We start from the raw sequence: 16,340 nt of genomic DNA on the forward strand, positions 1-16,340 counted from the left end.
CCCATATTAACTTGACTCGGCAATGGGGCGCCCTCTACTGCCGAGCCTTGGAGTTTCCCTGTTTTCGTGGTTTCTCGGGACACTGTCTTAAAAAATGCTCCGAAGAACCACAGTAATAGCATAGGTTATTTTTTTGCGATTCTCTCTCTCTTCGGGAGTGTTAGGACCCCTGAGAGTACCTATCTGCATAGGCTCTGGTGTACTGGGGGACTGTTCAATAGAAGCAGGAGTCATGAAAGAAACTGCTCTCCTTTCCCCTTACGTTCAGCTCTTCGTGCATCAACCTGAAGGACCAGGTCCACCAACTCTGAAAAAGCAGCTGGAACTACCGGAACAGTGGATAACACATCCTTCAGAGGGTCATAAAGGCCTTTATAAAAAAGAGCTCCCTTCTTTTCCTCAGGCCAATCGGTCTCTGCAACTATTTGGTTAAATTTGGCCAAGTAGGCTAGGGGAGACATGTCCTTCTGCTGCAAAGAGAGCAACTCCAAATCCGACGCCTGGGATTTGTACCGAGTGTCAAAAACACGTGACATAACGGAGATGAGGGCTAAAGAAGGTGGCTACCCTGCTCCAATAAAGGGTTTGCCCAGACTGCGGCTGTCCCACCTAAGTACGACAATACAAATGCTGCCTTAGTGGTGGCATCAGGAAATGAGGTAGGGCGACATAAAAAATGTAGCCTACACTGGTTTATAAATGTTCGAAACGTTTTAGGATCCCCCATGAAGCGTTCAGGCGGGGCAAAAGGAAATTGAGCCGTCGTGTAAACGGGAATGTTCTCCTGTCGAGGAGGCGCTCCACCCGAAGCCGAAGCAGATGGAGGGGCAGTAGCACCACTTCCGGCATGCAGATCCGCCTGTAAGGCATCCATCTGGCATTGGGTCGCGTCATGCGCCGCAGTCATGTCTGCGCGTTACCCTGCCACCAACTGGACCAAGGTTACCAATGGGTCATCAGCAGTTTCCATGGTATTAGTATTAGGCTTCTGATTATGTAAGGAATCTCCCAATAAGATTTAGCGTTGCAAGTCATTTACCGGTTGAGCACGTAGTGTAGCCGTAGAATTCTTCCCAACAATGCAACTTCCAAAAGTACCTGTGGACTGTTTGGAAGGGGAATTGTTTGGAAGAAGGTAAAACCCCCCGGGATACAGTTGGCTGCACAAAAAAGAAGGCAGTGTCAGGTTTCAGTTACACAGGAGGAACAACTTAACAACAATCAATTCCTTAGAAACTCACGTAATGGGAAACCTTCAGGACCCGGTATTTTATGTAAAGTCGGGGCGTCATCCTGCAGCAAAACAACCACAGAGGGAATCTTAGCTAAGGGCAAGTAGAGTATGTAAATATATTCAAAACGGTGTTGAGCAAGATAAGATCTTAACCACAATATCAAGAAGGCAGGTGGTGATGTGCAGTCTTTACAGATGACCAGTTCTCCGTGAAGAGGAAATCCAAAAACTTGAGACAATCCAGCTAAAGAAACCTGCCCACGCCGGCACGCAGACACCTAATGTGTGTAAAGAAGTCTCTAGTCCAAACAAAACAGATACGTAAAAAAAGTTCCAAGTTCAGTTCCAAATCGGCGCAGAAGAGTTATTGATGCAAGACGTGATTTCATAAATTTCTGTGAGTAACGTTGAGCCAGGCAACAGTGATTACAGAAGTAGGTGCGTATTGGTCCACCGTTCGACAAAGTTCCGGTTCAGCATACAGCAAAGCGTAGAGCATAAGAGACGTGGTTGTAACGTTCCGTGGTCAGTATTTCCGAGGGGTAGCAAAGTTCAACAGAGCCAGGGGTAAAGCAGAGACAATCCGTGGTCAGCAAAAAAGGGACAAAAACACACAAAACGGTAAGTCCGTAATGCATGAGCTCCAAAAGAAAATTAGAAGCAGCGTCCTGTTGTCATAGGCAGAGCTTTATAGAATACAACGTGATCACACGACAGGACGCTGCGAATTCCATAACCTAGCATTTAGGTAATCCGGCACCCATCGTTTCCATGACAACCCCCAGCGTTGTCTGAATGATTGGAAACGTGGGAAAAAGGTGCGCTTATGTCCCGGCTTGGATGAACAAAGTGTAACAGGGCCTGGAACTGTCAAAGGTGTGCGTGAATGAGAAAAAACATGCTTTGTTGGGTGGAAAACCTTCGAGGAGGAGCACCTGGCACCTGATTTCCTGACAGTGATACAGTTTTCATTATAGTTCCACATGAGTGTTCTGTTTGAGAGTCGGAAGGGACTCTGGGGAACAACTTCATCGTCCCAGTGGGGCAGATTTAGAATTGTGCAAAACCAAGAAACTGTAAAAACCTCTATAAGGGAGCAACACATCCGATTAAGAGCTGCAATATAGTGGGTAACCGACTAGGAGAAGGGAGTCCTCCTAGCCTGATCAGAACCTTATACAACTGCTTATTTTTTGTTGGGTTACGCAGACCCCATAGCTCTTGTGAGTCTTTTATTTTGAACAATTTGAGAGGCGTTTGGATGCTTCACATCCTGTCATTCTCCTGGATTATGAACAGTCAACTTTATGGTGTTTTGTTGTAGTGACAGGGAAAGAATAGGAGCCTTTGCGACCGGGACAGGGCATTTTTGTTTTGACTCACGCAGACTTCTAGCCGAGCACCTGAATTTATTTAATTTATTTAGGGAAACGCCCTTAGAGTTAGGGATAGGTTTGGTTTTCATTCAATACATGTATATAGCAACCACTATTGCAGCACTTGGTCAGTCTCTTTATTCCCTGTTGCCGCAATATCTAGAAAGGCATGTCATCATAAATTGACCAATTACAGACAGACATCCAGTTTGCCCTGTGTTTCAAAATTAAAACAAACACGGTCTGCTCATATTTAAAGGAGACTAAATGTTTCAGTTGAAATTAACTCATGCAATGATGCATTTAAGACATGGTGAGGAATCCATGAAGTAGGAAAAGTGCAAATCCTTCAGCAAGCAGTCATAATGAGCTTAACCCCTGATGAATTCTGTTTTAAAATTGGCAAATGTCAATAACTCTAGTAGTTTGCAGTGCCCCATACTGCCTTAACAATGCAATGAAAGAGATTTATGAGCTTATATCATATTCCAATCTTCGCAGATTCCTATTCTCCATGAACATCATTACCCATGCAATGCAGACTGCAAGAGGGATGCGCTCAGAATAGAGCCATGTATCAAGGACCTTAAATGTTTCCATTTGGGATTCATGGGATGCAAGCATAAATACAGTTTTCAGGCATCTAATTTGAGTGGTTTTCTGAAAGGATATAAAATTGCGTTGTGTGTCGTAGTAAAAGGGAAACGTCAGAATGCAGCAATTTACGAAACGAGTCATACCCATGCTGTAAAAGAGTAATTTTCATTTTCATGTAAGGGTAATTTCCTATTAAGAACACATTGCTAATTTCAAATAGGTAAAAATGAGGCATACAATGTTACAATTCTGCCTAGTTTTTTTGAACTTTTATATTGTTTTTGTGTGTTTTTTTATACACCTTTATACATAACATCACATTAAAAAGAATCATCCATAAAAATAGCAATGACAATACCATAAAAATAAGATCAAGCACTCAAATTGCCATTTTCATCCTTGAAACCCAGAAAATTGCATCAAAAGCCAACAAATAACGTGTGAGTGTTCTTGTCCATCAACACAAGTGAAGGCAAGTACCTTTACGCTCACACCAGAAAAAAATGCATGATTCTAGGGAAAAGGACCAAGAGATTGCTTGCAAGGATAACAAGGTTTAATTGTACAAAAGGTAAAGGTGGCAATGGAGGATTCTTCTGCTCGAGAACGTACTGTCTGAATTGTCATGAACTGTACATTATAATATTCCACAGCGTCACTAAGTCGTCATCCATAGGGTCTAAACCTGCACAGCTGATTGGTGGGATCATAAAAAAAAGGTCAAGCTCCATAGGGAATGCCAGGCTATGATTGGTTCTCATCTCTGCCATCTGTCTTTCACCATGTGGGTCAGCTAGGCTCATCTCTCCATGGACTGAAAGTCAGGCTCTTCACATGTTGCTGTTCCAAGGCTGCTTTTGTGAGCTAATACTACTACTACATCATTATGTTTGTTTGTTTGTTTTATTATTTGTAATGTGCGAGCATACCCTCAGGTATCAGGGCGCAACCTTTACATGAATATGCGAAGCTTAGTTACAACAATCATAATATATACATAAACATACCGAAGATACGCAAGATTATATACTTATAAACAAGAAGGCACACGTGGTTACAGTGTGTGCAGGTGACATGAGTGGGACAGGCTTGGCACCTAAGTGTATTTAAGGGCCTATGTTTTTAGCCATAGAACTACCTTAGATCGGAAATTTTGGTAGGGCAAGTCTGTTCTGAGAGTTGGGGGCAAGGAGTTCCATAATTTAGCTGCTTTCACAGGGAAGCTGTTACTACCTATAATAGAGCGTTTGAAGTTAGGGACAGAGAGGCAATCTTTGTAGGCTGTTCTTGTGGGTCTAAGGGAGGACTGTCTATGAAATCTTTCGATCAAAAAAGTCAGGGCAGCGTTATTAAGGGATTTTTGAGTGAGTGACGCTGTTTTTAGGAGAATTTTGTCTTTGATGGAGAGCCAGTTGTTCTGTTGGCTATAGCCTGTGATATGCTCTCTTCTGGAGATGCCCAGAGCTGCTCTAAGAGTGTTATTCTGAAGAGTTTGTAGTTTGCTAGTGGTGGCTTTCGAAGCTCCCAGATAGAGGGCATTACAATAGTCTAGGCGGGACAGTATGAGGGCTCTAGCAAGGGTAATGCAGCTAGTGTCGGACAGGAATGGTTTGGCTGCATGGATTAATTTGCACATTTGCACATTCATTTGTATGCCGTTGAGGATGCTAGGGAGCTCACCTGTTTGTTGAAGGAGAAATTGGAGTCCAGGTAAAAGTCTAGAGTTTTTACCTCTTGTCCCACTTTAATGTTGTTGCCATCAATCACGAAGGAGCAGTAGGCAGGGCTTAGTTTCTTTAAACTGGTGGTAGTGCCTAGGATTATGCGTTCAGTTTTATCATCATTCAGGCATAGTCCATGTGTGGCCATCCATGCCTGGATGATGATGTACACTCTATTTACCAAGGCCAAATCCTTTCCATGATCTCCAGAAAGCGGAAGGAGGATCTGGGTATCATCTGCGTAGTTGGTGTAGGTGATACCGAGATGATCCAAATCATCGAAAAGGGGCTTAGTAAATATATTGTACAATGTGGGGGAGACACAAGAGCCTTGTGGCACGCCACAGGTGATAGGTATGGGGTCTGCTGCCGCTGTAGGTGAGAAGACCCTCATGGTTCTGCGGTTGAGGAATAAACTAATCCAAGTGATGGCCTCAGCAGAGAAGTGGGCTGATGTGTGGAGGTGTGAGCATAGGATCGAGTGATCGACAAGGTCGAAAGCAGCAGAGAGGTCAAGGAGGAGGAGTAAGGCGGCTTGGCCATTATCTCTGAGCTTATCGATATGTGCTTTTAAGTCGATGAGAGCAGTTTCCGTCCCGTGTTGAGGACGGAAGCCTGATTGTCTAGCTCCTAAAAGGTGATGTTCTTCCAAGTACTTCTGTATTTGTACGTAGGCGACCTTGTCCAAGATTTTTAGAAGGAATGGTACAGTGGTTATGGGTCTGTAGTTTGTGGAGGTGTGAGCATAGGACCGAGTGATCGACCAGGTCGAAAGCAGCAGAGAGGTCAAGGAGGAGGAGTAAGGCGGCTTGGCCATTATCTCTGAGCTTATCGATCTGTGCTTTTAAGTCGATGACAGCAGTTTCCGTCCCGTGTTGAGGATGGAAGCCTGATTGTCTAGCTCCTAAAAGGTGATGTTCTTCCAAGTACTTCTGTATTTGTACGTAGGCGACCTTGCCCATGATTTTTAGAAGGAATGGTACAGTGGTTATGGGTCTGTAGTTTGTAGGAGTGGCTGGGTCAAGTGTAGGTTTTTTTAGAAGTGGGAGTACCCAAGATTGTTTTAGATTAGTGGGGATAGAACCAGTGGAAAAGGAGGCATTCATTAGTTTTGTAATGAAAAGGGGAGAGGTTGTGGGTGGCATCTTTGATGAGCTGTGCCGGGCACAGATCTCCCTGACAGTTAGAGGGTTTCAGAGACAACATGATTTTTTCTACTTCAAGTGTGGTGACTTTGGAGAAATTGAAGCAAGTGATTTCTCTTAGAGTAGGCTTCTCCGGTAGTTTAGTAGGGAGAAGGTCATTTAAGGAGGCTTTTTTGCAGGAGATTTTGTTCTGTAAGGTAGCAATCTTGTTGGCTAGGGCATTTTGGATTTCTGAGCACCAATTCTTGTCTTTGGTACAGGTATCTGGTGGTGCCATAGGGGCTTCTACTTCTTTAAGGATGGTGAATAGTTCCTTCATGTTTGATTTTGCTTGGGATATGCAGGAGTCAAAGGAGGTATGTTTATCCAGGTAGATTTATTTTTTGTAGAGGGCTGCTGGTTTAGAAAGTTTGAGTTTTTTAGCTGCTGAAGGGAATTTTTTCCAAGTGGCCTCGCAGTTTCTTTTTTGCTGCCTTAAGTTTTTGAGGAATGGTGTGTACCATTTGTTTAAATGTGTTTTGAGTTTGCTTGGTCTGAGTTTGAGGGGAGCAATAAGGTCCAGTGAGGTGGCCATTATTTTATTATATTCTTCGACCAAAGTCTCTGGGTCCAAGTTTTCAGGGAGTGTGTTGAGTGTGGGGAGTAGGTTCGGTATGAGTCTCTTGACTGTAATGCACTTCTTGTTTCTCGTGAGTATGGGGGGGCCCTAATAGTTGGTGGGGGTGGGGGTCGGATGGTGGAGAGCATGAACGATAGCAGATGGTGGTCAGTCCAGGCTAATGGGGAGATGTTGGTGATGTTCGCTAGACAGTTGTAATCGGCCATCCAGTCAAGTATTCTGCCTTTGGCATGTGTGGGTACCATGCTTCTTTGTGGAAAACCTAATTCGGAGAGGGTATTGACTATAGTGCTGGCGATTTGGTCTTCAGGGTCATTGTAGCCCATGTTAAAGTCCCCCAAGGTGAGTATTTGGGTGGAGTTTTAAGGTTGCTGGATAAAATGGTGTTGATGTCCTCGTCAAAAGTGCCTATTGGGCCTGGTGGGCGGTAGATCAGGTGGATATTGAGAGTTTGGGCATGGGTGAGAGGGACTTTAACAGAGTATTTCACAGGAGAGGACGTTGATAGTTGTAGCTAATCTCATGGTCAGACTGCATTTGTGGATGATAGCGACACCACCTCCTCTGGAGTTGGGTCGATCTTGTCTCAGGATGGAATAATTATCTGGGACTGCAAGCATAAGCATAGGACCTGCTGCTGGATGCAACCAGGTCTCAGTGATAGCAAAGAAATCGAGTTCTTCTTTGAGAATCAAATCGACAATTTCTGTTGCATGAGCTACCAATGATCTGGCGTTGATCAAGGCTCCCTTAATTTGGGGGCTGGCTGTGGTTTTAGTAGTAGTAGTCTGGTGGTGGTTCTGTGTTAGTTCAGGAGTGCCCTGATTAGAGGGACTAAGTAGAGGTGTATGGTTGGAGTTCTGTTGGGGTAAATTGGGTTTTCTGGTAGTTAAGCTAGGTTGGACCAGCAACATTTTTGGTTTCTGTATGGTAGGCAATGAGCGGGCAAGGGGCTCTTAAATTCTAGCTAATCTGGCTCTAAGTCCTAAATTCCTATCAGTAGTAGAGCAAGGGAATCTAGTGGGTAGCAATGGCTGTGGGTCATTTATATTTAGGTGTGAATTGCTGGAAGACTTAGTATTGAGCATAGTCAGGTACGTCATGATTGGTGAGTGTGGAGCCATCCAGAGCTGTACTACAGTCTTTAGGAGGAGCAAGACGCAGGCAAGCAATCTGGTGCTCGAGGGACACATGCTAGGTGAAAGGGAAGTTGGCCTGGTGCTGGGAGGGATGCTAAGGTTAGGGCCAATACAGATTTAGGCACTCTCTAGACAGAGTACAACATCAGGAGGGGAGTGTGGCACTGGCTGCGACGTACGGTGAGAGTGTTACTGGCTAAAGAGCAGTAAATAAGTGCCGATTAAGGGTGTTGCAAGGGTGAAGCAATAGGTAGGGAGGCACTAGCCACATTCAAACAAGCAGCCAGGTAAGGTTCAATCTCAATATTAGTATGGCATAAGAGAGTAACAGCATTATAACCCCCAGGTTTACACTACCTAAGCTGAGGTGCAATAGAGTAACACCTAGATTCGAATTACACAGTATAATGGGTAGCACCTAGATTCAAAATTACACAAATTGGCTAGAATGCAATGGGGTGACGCCTAAGTTAGAAATAACACAGATAGTGAAGGTATAATGTGTAGCTCCTAGATTCGAAAATACACAAATTAGCTAAAATGCAATAGGGTGACTCCTAAATTTGAAATAGCACAGCTAGGTAAGGTATAATGGGTAGCACATAGATTCGAAGTTACACATTTGGGAAAATGCAGTGATGCAGCAGCTAGATATAGTGGGACACATTAGGTGGTATGCATGTTATTATAATAATGCTGACGTGCAGTGGGCGCTAACTGGGCACAATAAGACAAATTAAACCAAATGCTTCATATAGTTAATAGTTAATAGCCAGTAGCCAGTCATTGAGCAGATTTTTCCCAATAGTGTAGTTGCAGTCTACTAGGACAATCCGGCCATCTAGGTACCCCTTGCTAAAACAGACCAAAGGTGGAGCGAGATCTTTGACATTCTGAGTGCAGTTTGCTAGTGTATCCTGGAGTCAGGTACAATTCAAACAGTCTAAATAAATATTGCAACAAAAGGCAATTTGAATACAGTTTGAAGAACAGTCCAGAGTGGAGCGAAATCTTGGAACTTCTGAAAGCAATTTACTAGAATGGCCAGTAATCAAGCAGTTTTGCGTGCCATCTAAATGCAATCTACATGGAGAATCAGGCAATCTGGGTACAATTTTACTGTATAGCTAGAATGGGATGGTTTTCGGCGGCATGCATACAGTTGTGCAAATCAGAGCAAGGGTAAGATGGGTTTATAGGCAATCTAGATATATCTTAGCTGCTATGGGTTATGCAGGTACTCAGTCAGTCTGCAATACTGTGGGCAGGTAAAGGTTTGGTGGCCGGTATGATGTGTAGTCGCAGTCGGATGAAGTGAGTAACTGGAAGTGCCACACTCGGTGTAGTATACATGCGAAGAAACAATCAACAATAAAAGGGTAAACTGCTTTCTATATAAAGCAGGGCTTGTCCATTGCTGAGGTGACGGCATGCTCAAGAGTAGATACAGTGAGGTGTGCGACTGAACATTTGACCGCAATGGTAGCGCTGTGTAAGATTAAAGGTTATCTTGCGTAGAACTGGCGTGTGACAGACAGACAGACATTATGGCATACACCTGGGAGGCTCAGGGATTGGCATAAGGGGCAGGAAGGAAGGAATACAATCATGCTGACCCACACATTCTGTGCTCCGTCCATATCGCACCCTTTCGCACCCAAGGCTTCCTCCCTTGTTTTGATCTATAATGTATCCCTCCCTGTACCTCGTACAACAAAGGGTATATTTATGGGGAGAAGTGAAATTGTCATGCATGTTCACATCTTTTATGGTCATGGGTTTTATCGCTGGTGCGCTTGGGTCACTCACTGTCGTGGAATGCAGGGTTTCGTGGACTGGGTCAGAGGGGGTGCCATTACTCCTGGTGGGCTAGGTGGGGGTTATAGGTCTGGCTGTGGTGAATGGTTGTCACAAGGAGGCTGGTGCTGTCTCACAGCCTAGCAGGGTGCATACCTCTCTGCAAGTAATTGCAACATGTAAGGGACAAAGAGAAGTTTCTGTGAGAATTAGCAGCATGGCCTCATCTGTCCTCAGAGTTTGGGCCTGTTCAGGGTTCTCCGCTGGACCGATGTTTACAACGCAGCCATTTAAGACTGGATGTGTCTCCATAACTAAAATATTGTGTCTTTGTATATGCCTGCACTAAGTCTATGCATCTATGATTCCTGTGATATTGTATCCATGCCGGGTCCCTTTACCACAGCCCGTTCCTCCCTATCACATCACGCGGCTGCCTATGGGATTTGCCTCACTCTAAAGCACTTAGGGGGGTGATATAGAGTCATTTCCATCCCAACATTCCCCCATTCCATTACTTCTACATTAACAAATTCACCCCTACTTGTGCTAGTTTTCTATTCTTACTGCAGCTTCATATGGGGGTGTTCCCTTTATTGGAATCCATGCCCTACACACATTTTGTAAACTTTCATCCACTGGCGCATACTCTTCGGAAGTACATGTCATGTAAATGCAGCATCCGTCCCCGCCAAGTCCACCCACACTTCTTTATCATTTTTGGAGTCTGGGGAGGGACAATGGTTGTGTGGTATAGTCAGTCAACTTCATCTCCGTATGGGTTGGGGACCATGAGAGGAATGGGGTGGTCAGTTTGTACTTCTACCTCCTTTGTGCTAAGAGGTACATTTGGAATGCCAATCGAGCCCATCATCATTGCGGGACTAGGCACTGCTTTGGCACAACACCAGAGACCCAACTGGCACATGCAGAAGATGACCAGGATTAACACGAAGATGGGCAACACCATCTTCACCAGTGTTCCTAGTCAGGATGGGGCCCAACTAAAAATCAGCCCTCCTCTTGGATGCCAGCCTCTTTTTTTCATGTTGCCCCCTAGATCATGCACTGAAGTGATTACATGTGACAAAGTCCCATTCGCAGCATGTTCGCAAGGTACGAATGTGCAACATGAACTCCCTAACTTTTTGCACACACTGCCTTCCATTGCGTCTTCATATCGAGGGCATAGTGGTTCTGCATCGCCATCAGCCTTAGGGTGTGCAGCTTGACCCATATCACATTGAACCCCTGCTTGGTATTGTTAGCCACCTGGACCAGTTCCTAGCGGACAATCTGGAGCGATTTGGCATTAGCTCGTACTTGTACACCGGGTAGCAATATGGATGAAAAAATGTTCTGCTGAGGTGAATCATTTGTATTTTTCAGGTATTTGTTCAAGCAATTCTGATGAGTCTTTGGACAGATAGTTCAATGCACTCTTTTTTCTCCGCAGCTGGCCATATGGTTCTTTCCCGGGGAGAATGTGAAAGTCTGGTGTGGCAGCGTGTTTTGTTCTGAGATCGTCGGGGACACTGTTGGTGCTTCCTTTGGCAGCGGCCCACCTTTCAAGTGTTCTTCTGGGACTACTAAAAGGCCTGAGTGTAGAATAGCTAGCGAACATAAGCCCCTCCAGGAGGGTGTGAGGCGCGAGTACACTTGTTGGCAACATACCCAAGAGTAGTCCATAAGCGCTGATGTGCCCCTCTTCAGATCTGGAATCAACACTGCTCTGTTGTACCATTCATTTGAGCCAACAAAGACAGTTCCTTTTCTGAAAAGGCACAGTTCATAGTTCTTTTCTTGGTGCACTTTATCTGGCTTCTGCATTGCTGCAATCTATGTCAGTTTCGTGACGTTGTCTGTCCATGTTTGTGCACAAGTTCTTTTCATGAGGGCAACAGTCTTTTCTTGATACACCAGGAGTCCTTCTGCTCAGCAAGCGAGGGTTGCTTCCTGCCACTTGTTGACACACTTTGGTCCTTCAATCACCAAATAGGGTTGCTTTAGACAGTTGGTGTTTGTAGGACTGGATTTACATTTCTTGGCATCTGGATCAACAAGTTGTAGATGCAGGTGGCGTGCCTGGAAAGGGCCTTTAATCCTACATTGTGCAAGATGAATTAGACATTGTGCCTCTATAATCGGTAGTTCTTGTGGTACTAGATCCGTGGGCTGCCCCAATGCGTGCAGTCTTCACAAGCACATGTAGCAGCTGCTTTTGGTTTTTGGTCTACCCACCGCACTAATTTCTAAGTACCAACTGTTTGAGTATTTGGGATGACAGATATCTTCAACTGCATCCAGGCCTAGGCTATGTTATGAATCATATTTAAGCCTACATGCTTGTCTTTTGATTCTGTCATGGCGCAATATATATCTTCTTCGTAATCTACTCCTACCAATTGTGGTTTTGTTAATATTATTTGTGCTACAAAAGAGGTTTTTAATAGTTGGAAGTAGTATTTCAAACATTTTACTCATGCTACAGTCATAAGGGTACTGGTGTTATTTGCTTGGGATGTGTTATACATATATACAGTTGTGTTTAATGTTTCAGTTGAGTTAATAGTCATGCTTTTATTCAGATTCCCCTCCCCCTCTTTTAGATGGCTTGCCCAGATAATAGAGATGTTTTAATTTACCGAGCTTATGCTTCTAGCAGCATTGCATGTTTAGATTTATTTTTTACATGCACTTATATTGTCAGCATTAAGCTAAGTAAGGTGAGGTAGACTGGTTGTGTCAGTTTTAGGAGGCTGGTGTTGAATTCATTGGGGGCCTTCAAATGTATGAGAGGTGGATCCAATATCGAAGCCCTTCCACCTTTACTTTTGGAGGAGTTGTTCCATTTGCGCAAAAAACTTCTGACATACACCAGCTCATCTGGGTGAGGTGGTGTGATTTGTAGTGAGACGCATTTGAACGCACGTTTTATATGTGTTCAATGTTTTATTTTATTCTTTTCCCAGAATTGTTACAGTCCGATGGGCATCTGATGCCCACCTCACAGGTGAGATTGGCGTTTTCATGTGTTTGCCAGTCACTATCTCATGTGGGAAGCAGTGATGGTCCTTGCTGGGATAAGTGTGCAAAGTGAACAGGGACCTGGGCATACAGTATAACCAGTAAGTTTTCCGGGTTTTGCACAATTTAGAAAGTCTACATTTAAGAACGCTGTTTATTCGTTCCACAACACCATTTGCTTGGGGTGACAATTAGAACACATGCTGTGCTTAATGCCTAAAAGCGCTGTGAATTCCTCAAAGAGTTCATTAAAAAACATCACACATCTCCATACTGCCTGTACAATTGCCATCTGGCTGGGCACAGTGCCGGCCTCAACCCACTGCGAGAATAGGAACACAACTACAATGAGATAATGAGCTCTGTTGCAACTCTCGCCCATGGCCGCATAATCAATATGGAGCTTGCAGAATGGCCCAATGGGGTGGGGTAGGGTGTCTCGCATGGTGTGGAGGGTCATTCCAGTACTGAACACTTGAAAGGTGGTGCATTGAATGACCATCATTGAGAGGTGTTCTTGGAGATTTGGTATAAACCAATCTTCCTGTATATCTGCAGCAATGTGTTGTTTGGAGAGAGAGGGTTAGTGCAACTACTCAAAAGCCATATGTAGTAGTTCCACAGGCATAACTACTTTCCCAGTGCATTGTTGCCTCCACAAGAGGTCATTTGGAGACTGAATGCAGCCATGCGTAAGCCAAAACTCTTGTTCTCCCTGCGGTGCCCTACACTGAAAATCTATTATTTGTGCTATGGGAAATGCTGTGTACGGGTTTGTGTCTGGCCTTGTGGTGACGGCTGTGATGACATACTCAGCAGGTGTGGACAACGGGAGATATGCAGCCGCCTTGGCTGTCACATTGGCGGCAGCATTTTCCAACAAAATTTCATCAGTGTTATTCGTGTGGGCTGCACATTTGACGACCGCTACCACAGATGGCTCTGCAAGGGCAGAAATCAGGGTATTGAGTAATGCTGCAGGTTGCACTGGTGGTTCGGCTGCCCATCTGAAACCCCTCATTTTCCAGTGGCAAAGACCTGCATGCACCATTGTGGTGACATAGGCAGAGTCTGAGTAAATGGTGCATAACACCCCTTTGATGACCGAAGTACTTCAATTAGTGCTATGAGTTTTGCAGCCTGTGCTGAGTAATGCATGGTTAAACTTTTCATTACTAGTGCCTCATACTCCACTGCTTCTAAGCACACCACTGCTGCCTCAGCATTCCTTTGCCCTGTATCCTGGTCACTGAACCCTCAATGAAAAGTACCTCACCCTCCTCTATAGGGCTGTCTTTGGCTTTGGGGATTTCATCCTCCTCACCCTCATAAGTGGCACAGCCTTGATGCTGTAAGTCTTTGTCAGTGCACAATTCCGTTCAGAACGTGGCAGAGTTCACTGTTTTACATCTAACAACATGGATTTGTGGGCTTGAGAGGATAATCTTGTTTGCTGATGCCCTTTGGGTGGTGAGAATGGACTTCAATCGTTCTAAGATCGCGAATAATGAGTGTTCTAAGTACAACGTTAATGAGCACACCATTACAACTGTGGATAGCTTTTCAATAGCAAAGGCAGCTGCAGTGAGAGCTTGTTCGCATGTGAACTGTCCCTGCATCACTGAGTTTAGTGTGCCACTGTAGTAGGCCAGTGCCTTGTGGCCCATGGTGCTTTTTTGCATTAGTACTGCTGTCATAAGTGTAACATTTGAATGTCAAAATATGTAGAACTCCTGCATGTAGTCTGGGTGGCAGGAAAGGGGGGTGTTGAAATTACATATTTTAGATCATTGAAACTCTGCATCATAGTTATTGTCCACTCTATTTTACTGCTTTCCTTTTGGGCTTCCTTGAGGCCCTGTACAAGTGACCTTGTGTATGCTGCATAATCAAGAATCCAAGCCCTGCAATAGTTACATAACCCCAAGAATTTCTGCTTGTCTTTTACAGTAACTGTTGATAATTGCGGGATCGCTCTAAACTAGAGAGACCACGTGTAACAAACTGGCACCCTAATTCCAATTTGAAAGGTTATAGAGAACTACGTATGAGGTAAGCCCATTTTTGACAGTGCATGATAATACTAAACATGGGAGTAGAGGTATACACCCATAACTTTTTGGGATACTGACATTTTGGATATGCGAGAATGGTTTCACAAGGTGTGTTTTGATGCAGATGTGGGGATAATGATTAAAGGAGAAGTATTTGCACCTTTTTGGTCTATTCCGTATGTGCATGAGGATAATACTATCAAGCACAATTGTTAGCCTTTTAAGTTTGTTTTAAATAAGAGTGTAATGATCACACAATATTGACCAAAACATTAATTCGTGGCTTTACAATGTGTTTTTCCTTTGATCATCTTCTTTAACTTTTGACCATGGCGTGAACTCATCCCTCATCCTGACCTGACATGTGGCATCATATTGTATGGTTTTTTGAATATGTAACAATTTATGATGTGGGTTGATCATTGAAATCGCAATCATAACATTTGTATATTATTTGTATTGAATGATACTATAATTTTGTGCAGCCAGGAAAACGACCGCTGGTCGAAACACGTATCGGCTGTTCATTACTTGACAAATTTTTGTGAATCTTCACGGAAATGGATCTCTTGGAGTGACATTTTTTGTATTCTCTTGAGGAAAGTGATATTGGACCTGTATCAAGACAGACTATAGACTAATTGTGTGGTGTGAGCGTGAGATATCTTCCCGAAACATAATTGTCCTTCTATTGTAACTGGTCTAGGTATGGCAGGCACTGTCAAGGAATATTCTTTTGCTGTACACCGAAATGAGCTGTCCTAGTTAGAGTACTTCATGCTGGCAGTACTGGAGCTTGGCCTTTTCAACCTTATACCCCTTACGGGCTAACAGTTGCATTAGGGCAATGGAGTCTCTGCAACCTGTCCTGTTCACCGCTGTTGTACACCATTAAACATCTACATACTGAATAACTGTGCTGGGTTCCTGAATGTTGCCTAGGTCTTCGCGCAGTATCCTGTTAAATATGCTGGGATGCTTGCATTACTCTTGGGGCAAATGAGTATGTTCATAACGCCTTCCGCCAGGTTTAAAGGCTTTGAGATACTGTGAGTCTGAGTGCAAAGGTACTGAAAAGAAGGATTTTTTAAATTAACTTACGTGAAATGGGTTGCTTCCTTGGGGATAATGCACAATATGGAGGCCGGGTTTGGGATAAGTGGAAATTCTTTCTGCACTATGTCATTGAGGGGGAGGAAATCATCTGACGACTACCCCCATTGCCTTTTTGTTAGGGTATATGGCCGTATAGCATGTTGAGGTGGAGGGCATTATGATCCCTTGGTGTAGTAAGGCCTCTATCATGTCTCTTATTCCCTCTTTTGCCTCCCTGGATAATGGGTATTGCTTCACCCGGGGTAACAGTGCTCCATTTTTAGTGTGAATCTTACTGGGGTCACTTGTTTCGGCATCTATACATCGTGTGGGTTGGTTGTCCATAACTGTGTGGGGACTTGTTGTAAGTCTGCTTGGCTGAATGGGAGTGGCGTGGCAACAGCCATGAGGGGGCGGTACTTTACCATGATCTCAAAGGGAATGTATATTTTGATTATGATTTTCCCGTCATCGTTATTGTCCTCAAAACATCTGGAATCTCTCAACGCTTTGATGGGTACAGTGGGATCAATGCA

This window comes from Ambystoma mexicanum, chromosome 6p, assembly GCF_040938575.1.
Source record: "Ambystoma mexicanum isolate Mex_15411 chromosome 6p, UKY_AmexF1_1, whole genome shotgun sequence".
Taxonomy (NCBI): domain Eukaryota; kingdom Metazoa; phylum Chordata; class Amphibia; order Caudata; family Ambystomatidae; genus Ambystoma; species Ambystoma mexicanum.